Genomic DNA, 21,516 nt, shown 5'->3' with positions numbered 1-21,516 from the left:
AGAATTGCTTCTTTCCTGAAGCCAAACTAATCATCACTTGAATAAAAATTTTTAACAATTTTCTTTTCCATTATTCTGTATATTATCCTTTTCAGGTATTTGGATCCATTTCATGTTTAAGAACTTCCCAACAGTTTAAATTCCGCTTTTACCTTATACTGCATCGCTCAGACACCGCCATCGCTCTCCACGACCGGCCCTAGCAATTCCATACCGGACACAATTGGTCTCTGTGAGCTATACAACTAGACAACTGCTCTCTACGAGCAAGCTGACCCAACCGGCCGACTGCGAGCTACTACTACTACTACTGCTGACTCTGCTCTCTGGTCTGCGATTCTACTGTAGCTTACATATCGCAGGTAGCGTGTGAGCAATCCATCGAAGTTACATCTGCTCCAGTGCCATACTAATAAATTCTTTAGTGATGTACCTCTTACAAACTGCTTCATAATGCTTCATGTTAGGCATGGAGCTTTCAGATTCTAACGCTGTGATAGGTGGTGTTCTTAGGATTGAAGGGTGGAATCAGTTGTTCGAGTTTGTATTACCAGTACAATATTTGTGTATTTATTGATAACATGACTAAACAGCATTAGAGAGAGACATATTTGTCTTGATCAGACCAACAAGCTACAACCACCGGTTTCACAAACAGAACGTTTGCAACAACAAAACATTAATACAGCAAAAAGTTATTAATAATGTCACAGATTAAATAAAATTTAAATGAATTTACGTCATGACTGAAACAAAAACAGCAACAGGAAACGAGCCATTGCAAGGCAACTTCAGAATTTATTGAGTATAAAGGATCGAATGTTTACCATAAATGCAATAACTGTCCGTTTCGAATGACTTTAGATGTTTTCCGTTTGAAATCTGCCGTAAACATGCACCTTGGTACACGAATCTCAGTCCACCTCCGGACGTACAAGGCACAAGAAAACACCATAGAAGCGCACCGGGTTCGATTCAGCATTAGAAACAGAAAGATAACGTGACTTATTCCATCAATAACATACGCTACTCGTGCAGCACACGACCAGTACAACAATATCGTTAAATGGGGCGTTCCCCAAGGGTCGGTGCTGGGGCCACTGCTGTTTCTTATTTATATAAATGATATGCCTTCTAGTATTACAGGTGATTCAAAAATATTTCTGTTTGCTGATGACACCACCTTGGTAGTGAAGGATCTTGTGTGTAATATTGAAACATTATCAAATAATGTAGTTCATGATATAAGTTCGTGGCTTGTGGAAAATAATTTGATGCTAAATCACAGTAAGACTCAGTTTTTACAGTTTCTAACTCACAATTCAACAAGAACTGACATTTTAATCAGACAGAATGGGCATGTTATAAGCGAGACGGAACAGTTCAAGTTCCTAGGCGTATGGATAGATAGTAAGCTGTTGTGGAAAGCCCATGTTCAGGATCTTGTTCAGAAACTAAATGCCGCTTTATTTACCATTAGAACAGTATCTGAAATAAGTGACATTTCAACACGAAAAGTAGTATACTTCGCATATTTTCATACGTTTATGTGATATGGTATTATTTTTTGGGGTAATTCTTCTGATTGAAAAAGGGTATTTTTGGCTCAAAAACGGGCTGTTCGAGCTATGTATGGTGTAAGTTCGAAAACCTCTTGTCGACCCCTATTCAATAGTCTGGGAATTTTGACATTGCCCTCACAGTATGTATTTTCTTTAATGTCGTTTGTTGTTAGCAATATTAGCTTATTCCCAAGAGTTAGCAGCTTTCACTCAGTTAATACTAGGCAGAAATCAAATCTGCATGTGGAATGCACTTCCTTGACTCTTGTGCAGAAAGGAGTGCAGTATTCTGCTGCATCCATTTTCAATAAGCTACCACAAGAACTCAAAAACCTTAGCAGTAGCCCAAACACTTTTAAGTCTAAACTGAAGAGTTTCCTCATGGCTCACTCCTTCTATTCTGTCGAGGAGCTCCTGGAAGAGCTAAAAAATTAGGCAAATTCCAGTGTTACATTCTTGATTTTCTTTATTTAAACTAACGACTTGTCGCCTGAATATGTTTCTTATATTTCATATCATCTGTTTCTACAATGGTGTTATAATTTCATGTATTGACTCGTTCCATGACCATGGAGACTTCTCCTAAATGTGGTCCCACGGAACAATAAATAAATAAATAAAAAATGAAATAAGCATAAAAACGTCTAGGAAACTAGTCGTTCGATTTATAACATACATTAGCTAAAAATTTGCATCCCTTACATCAGACATAATATACTGCGAGCAACCACCTCACACCATCAGTCTTTAACATGGTGGGCAACCCCTCACACCATAAGTCTTTAACATTCCTAGCGACACACCGTCTGTTTTTGGTTGCTAGCCAGTGCTGGTCTTGGCAAACACTAGATTACAGTACCTCTGATCTACGTAATGAATCCTGACACAGCTAGCTATATGCACATCATGGACATAGTATAACTGCTGTGTCTGACATACAAGGTATGCCGACAAACTGCAAACAATATCCATAGCACATAGATTCCAGAGCCTCAAACCTGCTAAGCTTAACAAGCCCACAATAATTTCCGTGCGAGCGTGTGACCTCAGACAAACAAGCATACTCTCAGCTTGCAGCCAGACTTCTACCGACGGCCGATCAGCAGCTTTAACGCTCGCAGTCGTCTTTCTCAGCCCACCGAGCTCGCAGATAAATACCTCCGCTGCCAGAGTCACGCCAGAACATTCAGCGCCAAACCACAAGACGTAGTGCAAACCTAGGAAACCTGTGCAATATAGTGGCCTATGGGGCACAGCTGCTTGCTGCAGTTGTATTTCATCAACGCGGTGGAAGTCAGAATCACCGACGGCTCACACTGCAACCACTGAGTAACATAAAACTACAAAATTACAACCGGTTAAGTAATCTTTGTAAGTGAATTATACGTCTATGATTTTTCAACTTTTTTCTCCGCTCGCTGCAGTCTTTGTTCCGCACTCTCAGCACTCTACTCCGGTGCCCTCCTAATGACAGATTTTTTTCTTTTTTTTTTCTCTTTGCTGAATTGTCATTCTTCTTCTGGTCAGGATATCTTTGTGCATACAGCTATTGTTTTAGCTTTTCTTCCGTATTCTCTGTCCAGAAAGAGAGTAACTAGTTGCTCTAGGTTTGCGAAAGACGTATATTTTTCAAATAACCTGCACTCGACACAGACAGAATATAATTTAAATTGCCTTTACGGTCCCTTTGTAGAGGCATCGCGTCGGAGCAAAGCAGTGCTCCTCTTTATCCGAAGTGGCGTGTTTATTAGTGTACGATGTCACGAACTTCTGCATAAGACCGCAATCCGTTTCATGTTGACAACAGATAAATACTAAGTTGTAAACATTGTCAGTTTTCCGAATCAACAAATTGCAAGAGTGAAAAGCCGTTGAATTCTTCTGTTTTAGAGCTACGATACGACTACCAGAAATTACATTTGAAGAAATGAGTGAATACGGAAATCTCTGTAACTAATTTCGTTACAAAAACAGACTCTGCGTCATTACCTGTGGGCTCTCTCACAATGCTATAAGAATGACGATAACCTAAGCCGTTTAGGAAATAACCTAAGGTGAAAACGTCAACTGAGTTACCCTGCGTGATCTGAAACGTCTGTTGCGTTAACAGTATTTAAAGTTATATGTAGGTACAGCATTCAATAATTCCTAACTCGCTTCAGTAACATAGAAAGCCACTTTCTTTTTGTTGCTGATAACGAGCACAGACGGCGGTTTACAGACAAAAGGAAAGCGACAAACAGGTTACGTTTCGTCCCGCAGTGCTGACAAAAAAATTACTTCATAGACACCAGTATCGAATATAAAAACCGTAATTTAGTAACATTAAAGGATACTGACCAACGAAGGAGAACGAAACAAATGTTGCTTCCTGTTAGTGATTACACGTGTTTGTAGTGTGCTTACGTCTGTGCACTATTTCACTTTGTACAAAGATGTCAGATACATTGTCAGTGCGCTTACAGACTGAGGTAATTACGAACTTCGTCTTTATTATAGAATGTGAAAACTTCTGGGCCACTTAAAACCGATGACTACGGTACATTCTCTTTCTGCTTATCTTCCCAGAACATTGTATGCATTGTGTGATGGTCTGCCTCTTTCCATTTGATATTTCAGTCGCGGTTTCTGTTGTAAGATAGGAATTGTTTCAGTATTGAACAAAAGCCTGAAAATTTTCCTGTCTTGTATAGTATCATCTGTCACGTTAAGTATTCTTAAATCCCTTCTCAGGACAGCCATCGCTTGGAGTTTCTTAATTTCGAAATGGAACAAAACTTTGTGGGTTTAATTACTACCATTCATTCTGTGAATGTGATCATTAAATTTTTATCGTCTCTTCCTTACTATATCAGTGATTTCCTGTTACCCCGACAAATATTCATTTCCCATCTTCATCCAGATTTTATCTATCTTCTTTGGTGATCCTAAAAATTTTCTGAGTATTTTCCTTTTTTTCAGATCTTCACATTCACCCCTTTTATTCAATGTAACACATTCAGATCTGTATAGGTGTTCCGATTTGATTACTGTTGCGTAGCATCTAATTTCTGCCTGTAATAATACTGATCTTGTTGTGGGAGAGTTTGGAGTGTAATTTAATCGCTTTGATGGTTTCCATTCTCCCAAGTAGTGAAAGTTATCAGCTCTTTTTGTATTTCCATGTTGTGTTTGTACGTAAGTTTCTCTGTTGTGTTTATGCTAAATGTATCCCACCTTCCCATTAGATACGTGTAGTCCGGTTTTAGCTCGAACTTGGTGTAGTGTGTCTGTCATTATTTCCGTATCTGGTTTGTCATCAGAAATTATTACAATAAAGACAGAAAAAGCGAGCCATATCCCCTCTGATTCCCTCTGATTTTTCTTTCACTTGCTTCACATCAATTCCTTTTTTCTCTGGTTGTTTTTTATCCCACTCTTTCAAGACTTTGTCTAACACAAAACTGAAGAGAATGGGTGAGAGCCCACTTCCTTACAGAACACCTGCATTAATTCTTCTAGATTCAGAAACGCCTTTAAGGAATTTACGTTTGGAGCTTGTGTGTGCGACTGTGTATCTGACTGTCTGATGGTTCTGTAGATAACTGCTTCTTCTAGTGTTAGACATATTGTCAATCAGTTTATGGAATAATAAGCTTTCTTGATGTCAATGAAGGTAACGACTGTGTAAAAGTTGCGTATTCTTCTGAGTGTTACGCGGCAACTGGTAATGGTTTATAAACAAACACTAGGAAACAGGCAATAAGGATACAGTCAGTGACCAAGCACTACGATCAGCGATCAACACTTATTGTAATATTCTCATAAAACTTAAAGAATTTACCAATATTCTCATAAATCTTAAAGAATTTACCTTTTCCAGTCTTAAACCTGTGGCAGAATAAACTCTCGTCTCTCTTCACCGATATGCATTAACTTTAGTTAGCAACAAGCTAATGGGATAACGGAATCTGCCAGAATACAAGTTCAGAATTCCACGGTTCTTTATGCTAGGATTGCTGTTATGTATTCCAGAATAAACTACCTTTCTTACTGTGGAAACTAGGAGAACCATCTCTCAGATTTCTTGCCCTCGCCTTGAACACTGTATGAACACAATTATGATCTCAGTGGGACTTTAAATTACATATGTACATTGCTCGTTTATTGCTATTCTCGAGCGCAAATAATTACTTATGTTGAAACGTTAAATTTTATGAATATTGTATATAAATATTTATAGTATTGTTAAATCTTTCGCGAAAGGCGTACAAAAATTATAATATCGCTCGCTGTAGCTGTTCCCAAAGAAATACTTAATACTAGAAAATTACCAATAGGCTCTGATTAACATGGGTGATAACTGACCAATATTTATTCTATATCTGAAAACAAGCAAGTTCCCATGAAGCGTTATCTACAATTTACTATCGTTATCATTTTATAACTTTTAGAAGATTACGGGCGTTTATCCTTCTTCTGTTTCAAGCTCATCATCCCTCATAAACATAATTCAGTTATAGGTTAATCAGCGAGAGACCATCAACTGTGTCTCAGTAACTCCTTACGTGTAAGCATAACTAAATACCTTTTTGTAGTTTTCTTTTCTTAATATACATCCACTCTCTTTTCCTTTCTTTTTACGTTTTAGAGAGAAAACTATTTGGGACTGAAGAGCTCTGACTTTTTGCTCATATCTTGAATTTATTCCGATGTGTGATTGTCTTTTATTTCTAACTGTTTGGTACGTATATTAAAGGCTTATAGCTGAAAGCAAGCTAAATCGCCAATACCAAAGTATTCGGTAGTATATATTCACTTTCTTTTCCTTTTTTTTTTTTTTTTTTTTTTTTTGTCACCGCCGCTTTGATCCTCTTGAGTTGTTGGCGTCTATTCTACAATAATCTTCCTCATTATGTCGTTGATATGGACAGTATCACCATGTACTCTGTAAGTGGGTTGTAACACTATACGCTTCTATCTACACCTGACATATGCTACATACTGGTCCTCATAGAAGGGTACTAATGTTTTTTATCTTAGTACTGTTTACTTGTAACTCTTTGTAGTGGTCAAAGGCCATGTTATTTTTTTAAATAATTGTGACAAAAATAACTTCAACGTATAGTAACTATTTTGTTCTCTCATCTGTAGTTGTAACATATCGCTCTATGTGATGATACCTTGACTACTGATGAGCCAAAGATTGTAAGCAAATATTGACGTATCTTTTTGTGTTGTCGTAACACATCGATCTTCAGAACGTTACCATGGTTTCTGGAGACATGTTTGCTAAACTTCTTTGCTACATGGCTATTACACACAGGACCCTTCAGAGAGCATTAAGCGTATTCTTATACGTTAACAGCTTATTTTCTTTCTGTTTACTCAATTATAACCTTTATATTATCGTTTGATAAAGTTTATTTGTATTCTCAATATAGTTATGGCCTCGACGTAAAGACTATAGACAAATAATCGTATTTAGGCTTTATTTAACATGTTTTACGGCCATTGGCTGACAATGATCTAATACTGGAGGTGGGTCGAGCTTACGTTATTCAAGCGACGTAAACTGCATGTCGTGCAGCAGTAGTTATATGCCTCCTAGAGTGGCGCCTGCTCCTCGCCAGCTTCCAGGGCTACAACTTTCTTTCTTTTAGATATTTATTGATGTAATATGATTTTCTCGTGCCTGTAATTTTCATTCCTCTTGCGCATTCCTGTTATTCTCTTCGCAGAGTAAGAGGTCTGATGACGGCCAGAATAGTGGTCACCAGTTAGTAAATAAACATCTTTAGGCCCTTGGGACTGTTTTATTATAAAACAATTTTAATAACTTAGTTGTGCCTGCCTACAAAACTCAGCACAATGTGTCCTCTTTCGATCTTAAGGCTGTCACGTGTCACAATCACCAAGAAACCGAAACTGCTCGTGGCCTGTGATATTCTCACTTCTCGTCTAAATCTCTTTTGGGTTCAAACTGAATGAGAACGCCCTAGCAGCTCTCCAAAGCTGCACAAGATGTAACCTGAACTCGCTCACTTTATAATGTGATGCCAAAACAAGTTATCGTACGGAACCGCGGGAAAAGTTCACCAGATTCCCTATTTATGGTGACTGAGCCGCGAATATCACTAGTAAGGCATCGTCTATGTTGAAATCACCGAAACGACAGCCTTACAATGTGACTCGGTAATGAACGAGATGTACTCACGGAACTTTTCGTACTCGACTCAGTAGAGAGTTCCTCTACTTTTCCAACCATATTAAACGATACTGGAAACATTGGAATGGCGTTAGACCACATTTAAGATTGTAAATATTATTGCATTCAGCTTTTAACACCTGTATCGATTAGGAGTATGTTTATACTTTGTAACTGGGTACCTGTGATTATGATATGTTTGTTCTTTGTTAGTGAAGGTCATTGAATTGTGACAGGAAATTTAAAGTTTGTAATGTATGTATGGAAGAAACTAAATAATGTTGAAATTAATGAAATTTTATATGTATGTTTATAAAGAAACCATTGTATATTGGAAGCTGTTTCATGCTTAGGACACTTGTGTAATGTAAAAGGTGTAGGGAAGTCCCTCTGCAACAGAAGTGGCTTGGCGCAGTGTAAAATGCGGTTTTGGCTGTCGAACTGGGCGCCTCCTTGGTGGGAACGTTACGCAGTCAGTGGCTAGCTGTTGCTCGGTACATATCGAAGGCGCCAAGGGAGGCATTTGGAAGCCGTTTTGCAAGGGATTTTGCCTCGGATGTAAGTTAGGCTGTTGCATGGTACTTTCGGCAATAAGGAATGGCTCTACCTCACTAAAAATCTGTCACCAAGATAAATTGTAAAGAACATTCAAACATCAAGAGCCGTGAATACAATTGGCCACCACGTCGCTTGCCACCACTACTTCGTCACTGCTCCACCAACTTCATGGATACAGATATGTATTAGAGCATGGACCAGTTAATTTGTGTGCGTGTTTTGAATAATAATCCATGTGCTGTAAGCCTGTGTTTAGAACCGTAACTTTTATCCTAATCATGAACCTATGCAGGATCACCTCCTTAGTGTTCAGAAAACCGAGTATCCTGTTTTAAACAAACTAGTAATTTATTTCTGTGTATTAAATGAGCACTAATATAGTGCCAGACTCTGTAAATGTTGCTGTCTAAAATAACTGCTTCATAGGTGATGAAAAAGGCGCATAAGTTAAACTTATTTGAAACATATTTTAGCCTTGATTACTATCATGAACGATTTTTTTTGAAGTTAATCGGGCTCAGTGTTGAATAATTCGCTTTCAAAAAATAAAAACATAAACTATTCCAACTGACACTCATAATTAAATTTAGTGTAATTGAATCTTACTACTGATATAATCATAGAGTTTGACTTGTGATACAGTATCAGTTTATAGGTTCCCACCGTATTCTTCTCATATTATAAAGATAATTGGGATATTATTACTGCTAAAGAAATCTGATACATTTCTATAAATGGGAGTATCAACAGTGTAATTGTGGTATTATTTAATTTTATTTGTGGTATTTATATGTCAGTTAAGTCAGAATCCCTCCAACTTTAGTTCGGTGTTTCCTAAAGTAACATCTCAATAATGAGTCACGTAATGATAGTGATTGTAACAGTTATTATTATGAGTTGGGTACAATTTGCTTTCTATGATTACTGGCTTGTGCATTAATGGTCACTACTGCTACCCACAACTTAGATTGCCCTGTGTATCCAGATTGCTATTCAAAGGGAGTCTTAGTGGAAGCCACTACAACAACTAATGTTCAATTTTCTTGAACATAATATTTCAAATTTATGTTCCTAATTGTGCTGGCGATCGTTCGATTTTTCATTCGTATATGAACTTAACTACTTTCACTATACCCACAGTAAAAGCTTGTTTATTTTTTTTATTAATTACAATAATTCAAAATCACTGTCCGATACCTTCATCCATTAGACACAAGCAAGGTCAAAAATCAAAAATCCTCCCAGAGGGTAACATTGGTTTGTGTAACAACAAGGGAGTGTCATACGTGGCTTTTCCCGTGACAGGACTTGAGGTTATGTTGTTAGGGAAGAGTGACGAATAACGAAGCGAATGTTATAAGCTGCCGCTAGTTGGAATAGCAGCCGGCTCCACCTGCCTGCGCTACATCTTTGCCGCTCACAGTGTGGTTTTGGGAGCATCTGTAGTTTCATCAGGCACGGCGCTTCTCGCTTTTTCCCGATTCTTTCATTCCCTAAAACAATACACATACAACACAAATAACATGATGAGACATTAGGCTAACATATCCGTACCCTATAATGTTACATACACCTGTAATTCTATCCGTAATTAGTTGAGGCGGCACATGGTCCCTAACGTATTGTGCAGTATTATTTTAGCACTTTACTGACCTTGAAGAATGTTTTCAAGTTAAATATTTGCCCTGGAGGCGCTCTACTTTTCCTGAAGCTCGCTTTGTACTAGCCAACTGTGTACTCTGCTCGGTCCTCTATCTGTCTGAGTAGTGCTTTTCATACAATTTTGCAGGTGACTGGAAGTAAAGATATGCCTCCGCAGCTATTCGTGTCTGTTCTGTCTCCATTCTGTCGTTGTGGATGATTATGGTTTATTCCCAGTTGTCCGGCAAAATATCCTGTCATCCTCGGTGCTTTATTGTTTTCGAGCTAACAAATTGTTCACCTTCAAGCAGTGACGGTGGTTTTGAAGATGAGTTTTCCTTTTGGGATTGTCTGAAAATTAGTCGTTGTGATGGTTACTCGCAATGTGGAAGAATTTTGAAATATTTTGCTAGTAGCACACTGTTGTCTTTGATCTTGGTAGTCCGTTTGATTGTTGAAGCTTTGAAAAGGATGTTCATCGGCATGTATCCTGTTATTTCTTCTTTGAAAACTTTGTAGAAGTCCGTTGTATTGTTGTCTCTGAGCATCTGTTTCCTCTAAACCATTTGTATTATACTGTCGTTAGGTGTTCTAATAATTTTTATGTCCGTTTTTTGATCTCGGTGAATGCGATGCTATCTCTTTCCTTTTCCATTTTTTTTCTTCAGGGAATTAGATTACACTCTTTCGCTTCGTCAAATACCTTTTTCCTTCATTTGTTTCCTTCTTACTGATGGTTGCTCTATTTGTCTCACCATTTCTACCAGTGCTTTTATGATCTCATCCAATTATGCGTCTTCTTTGCGTCAAGATTTTTAGTGAATTCGTTTCATTTTCGTGACTAAAATTCTGCACTAATTCTTTGGATTCCTTTAATTTTGGGCTTTGGTTATTGATTTTCATATATGGCTTTTTTCCGTTGAACAGTGGATCGAGTCTATGCCTAGTCCCCTCTGATACGTATGTTCAAATGTTCAAATGTATGTGAAATCTTATGGGAGTTAACTGCTAAGGTCATCAGTCCCTAAGCTTACACACTACTTAACCTAAATTATCCTAAGGACAAACACACACACCCATGACGCCCATACCCGAGGGAGGATTCGAACCTCCGCCGGGATCAACCGCGATACGTATGTTGATGATTTCTTTTCGAATTTGGCGATTTGCCCATTATCCAACTGTTACGACCCTAAATGTACATTAGGTGAAGAACGGGTCTTCTTTCTCCTTGGTAATTTTCTGAAAAAAGTATACATTAGTTAGAAGTACAATTGTCTGCAGAAATCGATAAGCCCGTCTTCGTTCTTGTTAGTTTGTTTTAGTCCCGGAAAGTTTTCTGCTGTTTCCTGGTATTTCTCTTCTGTGCCGATCTGTGTTGTGACGTCTCCTACGGGCAGTTTCAAGCGGTGGTTCGGTATTTTTGCTGTGTCATTTTCTAGTGTTTGTTCGACTACTTCTGGATTTTTTATGATGTTATTGTTCGCAGGTGCTTGTTTATTTACGACGATACAGCCGATCTGTGGCTACCTTGACGAGAGAAGTGACGCGCGCAAATTTTATGTAAGGAACAAACACACGTGACTGATACAGATTGTCGATGTCGATTGATTGATTTATTGCACTTAATAATGTCATTACTTATACACTGAGTATATTTTTTCAGGGTTAAGGAAAATTCGCATTCTCGGAATTCGCGGCACGATTCCTTGTTTACTAGCAATACAAATTATTTTCACTGATGCAAGTATAGCAGCGCAGGTCTGACATCTATTGTGGGATAGACGTAGTTGAACGTATCTGATTTTTCTAGGACTTTCAGTGCTTCACGAGTACTTGGCTAAGGCCTAATATATTGCTTTTAGGTAGCAATGATTCAGCACTGCTGCGATCAGGGTGCAGTGAAAGAAGGTAGAACCTCGTGTGAGTAAATGTCGAAACAGGAAGCGACACAGAAAATATGCACTTGACACATTTTAAGTAACTTGCTGAACTGTGTCTAAGAAAAAAAAAACTGTCGCAAAGAAAGTAGAAGTAGGCGGCGTGATTACAGAAGAATCAGCAAATCATTCAAGATAGTGTTTTTTAAGCAGCCATTATCTTGTAGAGCTAAATAACCGAGACAAAATGATTAAGGACGATTTAATGTCAGTACTGCTTCGCCCTCGAAGGATGATAGGAAGTACTAGTTATATGAGAGTTGTAGTTTTTTATTTTCCATGTATCCCACGGTGTAGAGATCGATTCTGAGTCACATCACGCCTCAGTGATGCTTGGCGTTCCGTTCTCTATAAAACGACCGAAGCCGATATCAAAATGTGACCGACCATACCTGTCAATTACTTCTCCATGTTACATCATGAGCAATGAAAATGTATGGCGAGTTCTTATAAACATCACTATTCGAAGTCATCATTATTACAACTGCCAAACAACTATCTTTCCAATACAGTTGTAATTTGCCGAGGATTTCTCGGCATTAAGGGGGTATAAAAGTGGAGTATGACCGAAATATGATAAGGGTCTGCAGGGTAACTTAAATTCAGTAATTTTGTAACAAGTGATGTTCATAGTTAGGTAGAGTTTCTTAATATTAATGTTTTATCAATGCACTGTAGGCAGTTCTACGAAAGTCACTCCTATCCCATAAGATGGTTGGCTACAGAGATCTGGGCGTTTGATCCGCTTTAAGGGTGGCGAAAGCTTTAATAGAATATCGAGCAGTTTCGTGGAAATTAATGAGGATCGTCAATCTACTACCTTCTAAACCAGTTTAGAGGGTATACAGACCGTAATCTTTAAGATAATGTGTGTACTTTCTTTATGCAAGTGTAAAAGTTTCCCACCCGGAAAGCGGTGGATATTAAAGCTCCTTTTCCGGAACGGAGTTCTCCGCCGGCCCCAGTTGCAATTCGTCCTGCGGATTATTGACGAGAGTCGGTGTGCAGCCAGCCTGGATATGCCTTTTAGGTGGTTTCCCAGACCACACGACCGTTAAAGTCCCACCTCAGTTACACAAATCGCGAACATTTACAAAACTCTTGGCTCACCTTCACTTGAAACCTAGACACGGGCTTTTAGAGTACACACTGTCTGTCCCAGCGGTAGGGGAGAGTGACGGGTTGTAACGGTGTGGTGACAGGAAGGGTATCCGACCACGCCTTACATTAACTTTGCCAGCTTGGTTAATAGCCATGGCGACTCTGCGCAGATGCTGGACAATAGCACCAGAAAACGAAGAAGATATCAGGAGTAGATGTTCCCACACGATGCACAGCTATAGAGTAGTAGAGTGGAAATTAAATATTACGTATAGATAACTGCATGGTGCATTTATCGCATAGACCAAGATGTGACGGATAATCCAAGTCAACAAAAAAATTTGTACAATTTTACATGACGTGAAACATTCAATAATAGTATGGCAACTGACTTACTAACATGCAAGGAGCGTTCGGTAAGTGTTGCAACACGTTTTTTTCTCTTTTTTCTAGGCCAATTTTGGTTGAAAAACTGCAGAATTCGTTGTTGGACATCAGCAATGTTCCCGCTTCAGCCTCTGTATGGTTCAAATGGCTTCTCAGCACTATGGGACTTCTGAGGTCATTAGTCTCCTAGAACGTAGAACTACTTAAATATAACTAACCTAAGGACATCACACACACACCCATGCCCGAAGCAGGATTCGAACCTGCGACCGTAGTGGGCGCGCGGTTCCAGACTGTAGCGTCTAGAACCGCTCGGCCACCCCCGCCGGCTCCGCCCCTATAGTTTCACGTTCCGATAGGTGGTGGCGCTAGCATAGCCTTCAAAATGGATTGTGTAAGAGAGCTGCGTTCCAAACGGTAAGCTGTTATAGAGTTAGTTTCTCAGGAAAACCAAACTGTCGCAAATTTTCAGAGACGTTTTCAGATTGTCTATGGTAATCTGGCAACGTATAGAAGGACGGTGAGTCATTGGGTGAGGCCTCTGGCCTCATCGTAACAACGTCGCGCAAACATGTTCGATCTCCCGCGTGCCGATCGACCGCACACGTCTGTGACTCCTGCAGTGTTGGAAAATGCGGATGTTGAAGGAACGACCTAATCGTGTTCCTTACCATAAAAATGCAAACGAACATCTTCCACACGGCAAGAAGTCTGAGCACCAGAGAGGAGATCACAAAACTTGTTCCTCATCAACCCTGCAGACCGTATCTCGCACCTTTCTACTTCCATTTGTTTGACCCAATGAAGAATGGACTCCGTGGCTAGCGGTACGTGGATGATAGGGAGGCTATTGACGCAACAAGGCGTTGGTTCCGACGTCGGCCAGTCGAGTGGTACCATGCAGACGTATAGGCCCTCCCTGTACGGTGGCGTAAGATCGTCGCATGAACGGAGATTATAGAGTTTAGTAGCCAAAAGGGTGGGGAACAATATAGTGTATTATAATGCTGAATTATACCAACTTACTGAATGCCCCTCTTTGCCAGGCTGCTTACGATGCAGCAGTAATGAACTTTGGGGCTAAATTAGAGTGCTACAGAAGTACAGTGGGAAATTATTGCTCATTGAGGGCATTTAATAATAAAATTAATTTTTTTGGCTGCATGGATTCAATATATTTGCAACTTGCCTTGCGATTCTATGGCGAACGAGTGTGGTTTACCTTCTGTCATGCAGATCAAACACTGGTTCTAGTATCGGTATTCACAGATATTACACATTTGTCACAAAAACTACATGTTTTGATTCCAGTCAGATGAATTTCATTTCCTTTAATTTTTCTTGTTTCCATTTCTTCTGCTTCAGTTTCATGGAAAATTTTCGTGCTGAGACTCTCGACTCCTAAGAATGACGTATCTTCAGTTTTCTTTACGATAAGCACTGAATTTTTCAACTGTTTTCATAAACGATATTTCCTTCTCTATTAATTAATGTCAGAAAGAAAGAAATGTTTCTTTGAAGCGGAGTCGAAGAGCGCTTGCTGCGATAGAAGGAAGGCGTCCCTTTTCGTATAGCGGCTATTTGAGACAAGGAAATTAAATCTGGACGTGTTCTATCTCGAAAATAAAAAGAAAGAAAATAAAAAGGGAAAGGAAAAAGCGAGACGCGCCTTTGATGTATTAAGCTAATACTGTTGAGAGAATGCTCCTCCATCTGCGGCGGCGCAGACGTCGGAACCGAGGGAGACGGCGTGGCAGGGCACGGCAAGGGTGACTAATATTACGGGGGAGTTCCCCCAGTCTGCCAGGGCGGAGGCGGATATAAATCTTCGATATTGCTGTATGCAGCCGACGAAGTGGGGCAAAGTTCCCGCACTGCCTGGAAACACACACCGCTGGCTTATATTTCCGGGTCATTTCGTTTCAGTTTTGTTTAATATCCAAGACTTGCACACAAGTATTGCTACCAGCATATTACAGGAAAGGTGATCGGCGGCAGTTAGCAAACTATTTCATTCTGTTACTGTGAAATTCTTTCGGACTCACATAACTGCAGGAATCTCAGGATAAAATACAGTATATGAGGTTAGGCTTCGTGTAGTATTTCTCCCAAAAGATGTGAAGACGCAGCAGGCTGTGGCCTAAAAGATCAAGAGAAGATGAAAAAGAAGGCTTTCTGGCTACGAGAACGTTTCCAAAACAGGTCTGTATCCAAAATACCCAACGTTTCAGCAGTTTAAAGGTTTTCGAAGCAACATACGTCTTAACCAAAGATACTACGCTCAAAATTATCATCCGATTTTCGAAAGAGAGACTGGCTACCGGTTATCACAACAGATGAGATGACGACACTGACTGTGATGCATAGGAAAAACACAAATCTCTAAGATTAGCGGGCAATAAAATATGTCACCATTGACATACGCCCATAATAAGAATATGCCCTCTAATCCAAGTGAAGAGCATTTATTTAAAATCGGACATAAACCACTAGCAGCTTGAGTTGTAAAATTACCGCAAGCTACCTTAGACTATCATCAATAAGTGCTGACTACGCCAGTGTTGCTAGTAGCTTTAGTCATTTATTGCCGTACCCGCGTTACCTGTAATGTTAGCTGTGCTTCATACCTGTCTGGTGTTACTTCAAACAAACGCCTGCTCTACGAACTTCATCAGTATGTTACTAGGCTTCCCTAGCAAATGGACGCGGCGAACTGTCTTGAAACTGAGCCAGGATATATAAATGGCCGCGTAACCTACAAAGCATTTTGTTCCACATTGTTATCCTCCGTTTGTTTACTAAAAATAAACAGTACTTACCGCAAAATTGAAATTTTTACCGTGTTTAATTCAGTTTTTATTCGAAAATTGTTGACTTGTGACGTGAAACACAGGGATATTGAAGTAAAAATAAAGAAAACAGTACATATTTTTGATATAGCGCAAAAAACCCACTTTCCTAAAAAAAGTAAAATAAAAAGAAACATAAAAGCAGAAGTATAGCAAACACTGCTTCAACATTTCTTCGAACTTACATAAAACATGTTTCTGCTGCTGATAAATAATAATAACAGGGAAGCATTGTCTTCCATCATAATGAAGAACATTTTATTGAGTACAAAATAACAATATTTATATATATTTTTGTGTTTGTGCATGTGAACTTGTAAGTAGGATGTTTAGGTTTTTATATTGGTAACGCCACGTAGCGCTCTGTATGAAAATCACTGGCCGTGCTGTGTGCAGTCTGTAGTTAGTTTGCATTGTTGTCTGCCAGTGTAGTGTTGGGCAGTTGGATGTTAACACTGCGTAGCGTTGCGCAGTTGGAGGTGATCCGCCAGCAGTGGTGGATGTGGGGAAGTGAGATGGAGGATTTTTGAGAGCGGATGATCTGGACGTGTGTCCATCAGAAACAGTACATTTGTAAGAATGGATGTCATGAACTGCTATATATATTATGACTTTTGAACACTATTAAGGTGAATACATTGTCTGTTCTCTATCAAAATCTTTCATTTGCTAACTATGCCTATCAGTAGTTAGTGCCTTCAGTAGTTTGAATCTTTTATTTAGCTGGCAGTAGTGGCGCTCGCTGTATTGCAGTAGTTCGAGTAACGAAGATTTTTGTAGAGGTAAGTGATTTGTGAAAGGTATAGGTTAATGTTAGTCAGGGCCATTCTTTTGTAGGGATTTTTGAAAGTCAGGTTACGTTGCGCTAAAAAAATATTGTGTGTCAGTTTAGTGTTGATCAGAATAAGTAAAGAGAGTAATGTCTGAGTACGTTCAGTTATGCTCAGCTGTTTGAAAATCAAGTAATGTAAGAGGTTTATCAGCACATTAATTCATTAATTTTTCTATGGAGACGTTTCATATGGCTACACTGCCTGGATACCTCACTGGAATCTTCTGATTTTTTCTTGTAGTTTGTGTAATTAGTGCAGCCTTTGTTTATTGCTAGTGCGTAATTGTAGAGAGAATTTCCTTTGTAGTTGTAGTTTTTCATTCTTGTACAGTAAAGCAGTTGTGGCATGCATGTAGATTTGCACCAAGTATTTCGCAGCTGCACTTACAATTAACGAGATATTATTTTCAATGCTATGTTAATGTGTTTTATTATTTTGCTCTTCAAATTGTGCTTTTCTGTGTTGTCGTGTGAAATATTGACAATAATGGCGTGTGAAAAACGTAATACTAGGCTCCAAAGTAAACTGAGAAATGACAGTGAAGACGAAAGCAGTGTGTTAGCGCCGCCGAGTAATGAATTAACCAATGTTCAAAGTAGTAATTTGGTAATTGTGCATAGGGAAATGGAGCGGGCTGCAAATAATGGTGTAGGCAGTGAAACAATTAGTGAACAGGGAAGCACTATCGATCGATCGGACGGCAACAGTTCGCCTCAGGAATCCGAAATGACAGGACACAATCTTGCAAATACTGTAGATTCAGGTTTTGCGTCCTCACCGTTTTCTCAAATAAGTCAAGACACATTTTCTGCTTGTCAAAATGTGAATGTTGCCGGTGCAAATGCACTGCCGAAAAGCTTAGAGGAACAGATTCCAGACACTAATACATTATTATTGCAATTAATGCAACAAATTAAACAAAATCAGAGACAAACACAGCTACAGTTAGACACAATGGAACAAAATCAGAGACAAACACAGCAAGAGCTTGAAAAGTTAGACACCACACTTGAACAAACACGTGAAAATTTAACTACTGAGTTAGATAACGTTGAATCGAAATGTCAAAAAGTCTGTAATGACGTAAAAACACAAATTTGTGAGCATTTCCAACCTATTTTTTCGCGTCATGAAAATGCATTACAGAATCACGAAGCAGCCATAAAAGAACTGCAAACCATTGATCATGAAAATCATGAGACCTTGCGGGCTAAAATTGACTCAGTCGCATCTACCGGTTCGTTTACGCTACTTGCAAAAACTCAGGAAAACTTAAAGGACACAGTAGATACTATGAAAATTGGTTCAGAAAGACACATGGAGGAAATTAGTTCATTATCCGAGAAAGTAGTCGAACTTTTGGATCAGCTAAATAATTTATCTACGAAGGTAGATGATAATCTGAATGACGCAAGACCGGTAGTCTTTAATGACGCAGAAGAGTCGAACAAATTAGGAAATTCAAACAAAATAAGAATCAAATTAATAGGCAACACCAAAGAGAAATCCGGGAAGTACAAGATCAGTTGGCGCAAGTAATACAAGAATTACATATTTCAGAGGACACTCGCGCTCTAACATGGGAAGAGGGACTTAGAAATACGGAAAAGCCACAAAATAATAACACAGAGCATTTTGGAAATTATGAAATAAATTGGCAAGGTGCACCGAATTTTAAGATGGAACCGCCGAAACGACGTAACAATGACCGACATGCGACTCGCCGACATGATGGTTTTGACTATAAGCTGTTTATTACTACACGTAAATTCAAAACATTTAAGAATTCCGGCAACGACATTCATCCACAAGCGTGGCTACATCAATTCTCTCATTGTTTTCCTCCCAACTGGTCATTAGAGCACAGGTTAGAATTTATGTGTGGCTGTAAGAATGCAATCAGTCATTCACGATTGTCACAGTGAAGGAGAATTTTATCAGGCCTTCCTCTCAGCATATTGGTCTCAAGCTACACAAGACCGAGTAAAACATAGCATCATAATGATGAAACATTTCGAACAATCGGAATTTTCCAGTCTTGTGAAATATTTTGAAGACATGTTGCAGAAGAATCAGTACCTTGCTTAATCAAATTACCTGAACATTTACGACGTATTATTTTGGCAGGACGTTGCAAAGACGACATTGAAGCTTTTCAGGGACTCTTACAAGAATTGGAAATTGACACTAACAATTGCGGAACACGAAAACAGGAGCACAACAATTACAGGTCACATCCGTCACAATTCTGTGATGACAGAAATAATAAATGGACACGACAAGGCTATTCTTACAACGTAAATCGTGACCAAACCAGACACCACCCGTATGACAACCGTTGGCAGAGTAGTAATAATTACATGGAAAGATCACCTCTCTGCGGTAATGACTATCACAGAGACAATCAGAGAAACAGACAATATGGGAACCAAAATAATTATTATCAAGGGAGACAGAATAACTTCAGACGCAACGGTCCAGCGCGCAGTTACGATTCAGGAGAAATTCTACACCACGTGACTGACAAGAAAGAAACTATGGAATCTACCGACATGACGACAGACGATATGATCGTAACGACAGACCTGAATTGCATCAGAACTGGCGGGATTCAGAAAGGGCAGGGCCCTCTCGACAAGGTGAATTTGTAGAAGTCAGGTATCCTAATCCCAGTAACGACGCACACCAACAAAGAGATAGCAGACGATGACTCGCACCGCAGGCAGCCACGTGCGCCAGCTGGCTCAGAGAAAAATAACATAGACGCTAACCTTGAGAAAAATTTGAGCATTCTTTACCGATGTACTATATACCACATGATAATTCAGTTGAAGTTGAAACTCTGCGTACTAGGAAGAGTGAAGGTTTACACCACATTTCACATGTAAAACCGTTTATTGAAAGATAATCTGCTTTTTAACTTTGTCTTTGCCATAAAACTTTTCACTTCACATTTCTAGTATGCTTTGTCAGACTTATAAACTGTTAACATGCAATAATGTTTGAAGTTAAATATCCAGTCAAGAACCGAGAGTACTTATTTAACCCTTAACTACTATCGACCGTCTCTCAGACCGCTAGTAATTTTTGTGTCGAGATATTTCTCACACCCCTGCAAAGCCAAATGGACTCTTCCATGTACCTTCCTATTGGCTGTCAAGCTACACGTGCCAGCATTCTTGCATTGTTGCTGCTCTTTGTTGCGTAATTATTAGCCTTGAGAGGTCTCACAGACGTACCATAGTGTTTGCGTGCCACGTTTTTATTGCATGCTACTGTTTCTCCATGGCGGGGAAAGCTGGGCCTTCTGTGCAACGTGTGTTATGTGAGACAGATGTCTTCACTTGCAAGATGAGCCTCAGACACTGAAAGAAGAATTCGAAAATCTAATAACGTGCACCTTTTGCCCTCTTCGTCTGAAGAGGAAAACAAGGTATCCATGTCAATAGTGTGGTGTTCCGATTTGTTTGGAGTGTTCTGGGAAGGTCTGCGTGAAGTGTTTGCAGGTGGAAATTGACTAAAGTATGATTCAGTGGCACATGAGAACAAGTATTTAGTTTTACTTTTAATTTTAGAAGTAAAATGGTGGCAAAGTTTCTCTGTTCATAGACTTATGGACTGAAATATTCGCTCTACATTGCAAAGTGACTCATAAACAGAAAGCTGACTTCGCACACAATTTATCGTAAGTCATGTCGGATTTTTCCACCTAGTTATATTGCCAATTTGTAATATAATGCCTCTGATGAAAATCAGTGTGTGAGTAGAGAGCTAACTGTTTGCTGTTATTTTCTTAACTCATAAAATAAAAATATACTCCAGATTTCGCTTTGTTTTAATTGTCGAAGTGTTTAAAATACCGCAGTGTTTAAACAAAATCAAATTTCCACAAAAGCCGCTTGTAAGAAGTGTGATGAATGACTGGAAGTCAAGAAACTATATATATTCAGCAAAATTCTGGTTTGATATATAAAATAGAAAAATGTGGTCTGTGAGACCCATCCATAGTAATTGTGATCCTGTGAATGACCGTAGTAGTTAAGGGTTAAACAGAAATTACGAATGCATTGTTATAGTGAACAGACGACACAGTCTTGTTATTTGTACATTCTTGCTTGTTAGTTGTACGATTACGTAACGACCATAAGGCTTACATACTTAGAACATATACAAGTACTGCTAATGAGATTTTACTGCAACATTTTGAGTTACTTGAAAATACATTCTGGATTTAAAGTGCTTTCTGAGAGATACCAGGTGACACAGTGGTTAGTTTATTTGACAGCTACACGACTATATCACGACGCTACTAATGTGTGACACAATTTGCATTGTTGCTTTTGTGCTGTATCTGTTTTATATCTGCACAGTTTTTCTGAATTCGTCTGGAAAGGAAAACATGTTTTAGTAGTAACTTTTGTTGTATAGCTACAATGAGACAGCCTTTTTTTGTAGCAC

The sequence above is a fragment of the Schistocerca nitens genome, chromosome 1 (genome assembly GCF_023898315.1).
Source record: "Schistocerca nitens isolate TAMUIC-IGC-003100 chromosome 1, iqSchNite1.1, whole genome shotgun sequence".
NCBI classification, from domain to species: Eukaryota; Metazoa; Arthropoda; class Insecta; order Orthoptera; family Acrididae; genus Schistocerca; species Schistocerca nitens.
The sequence above is the reverse complement of the archived record's forward strand: the minus strand, read 5'-3'. Positions refer to the sequence as shown.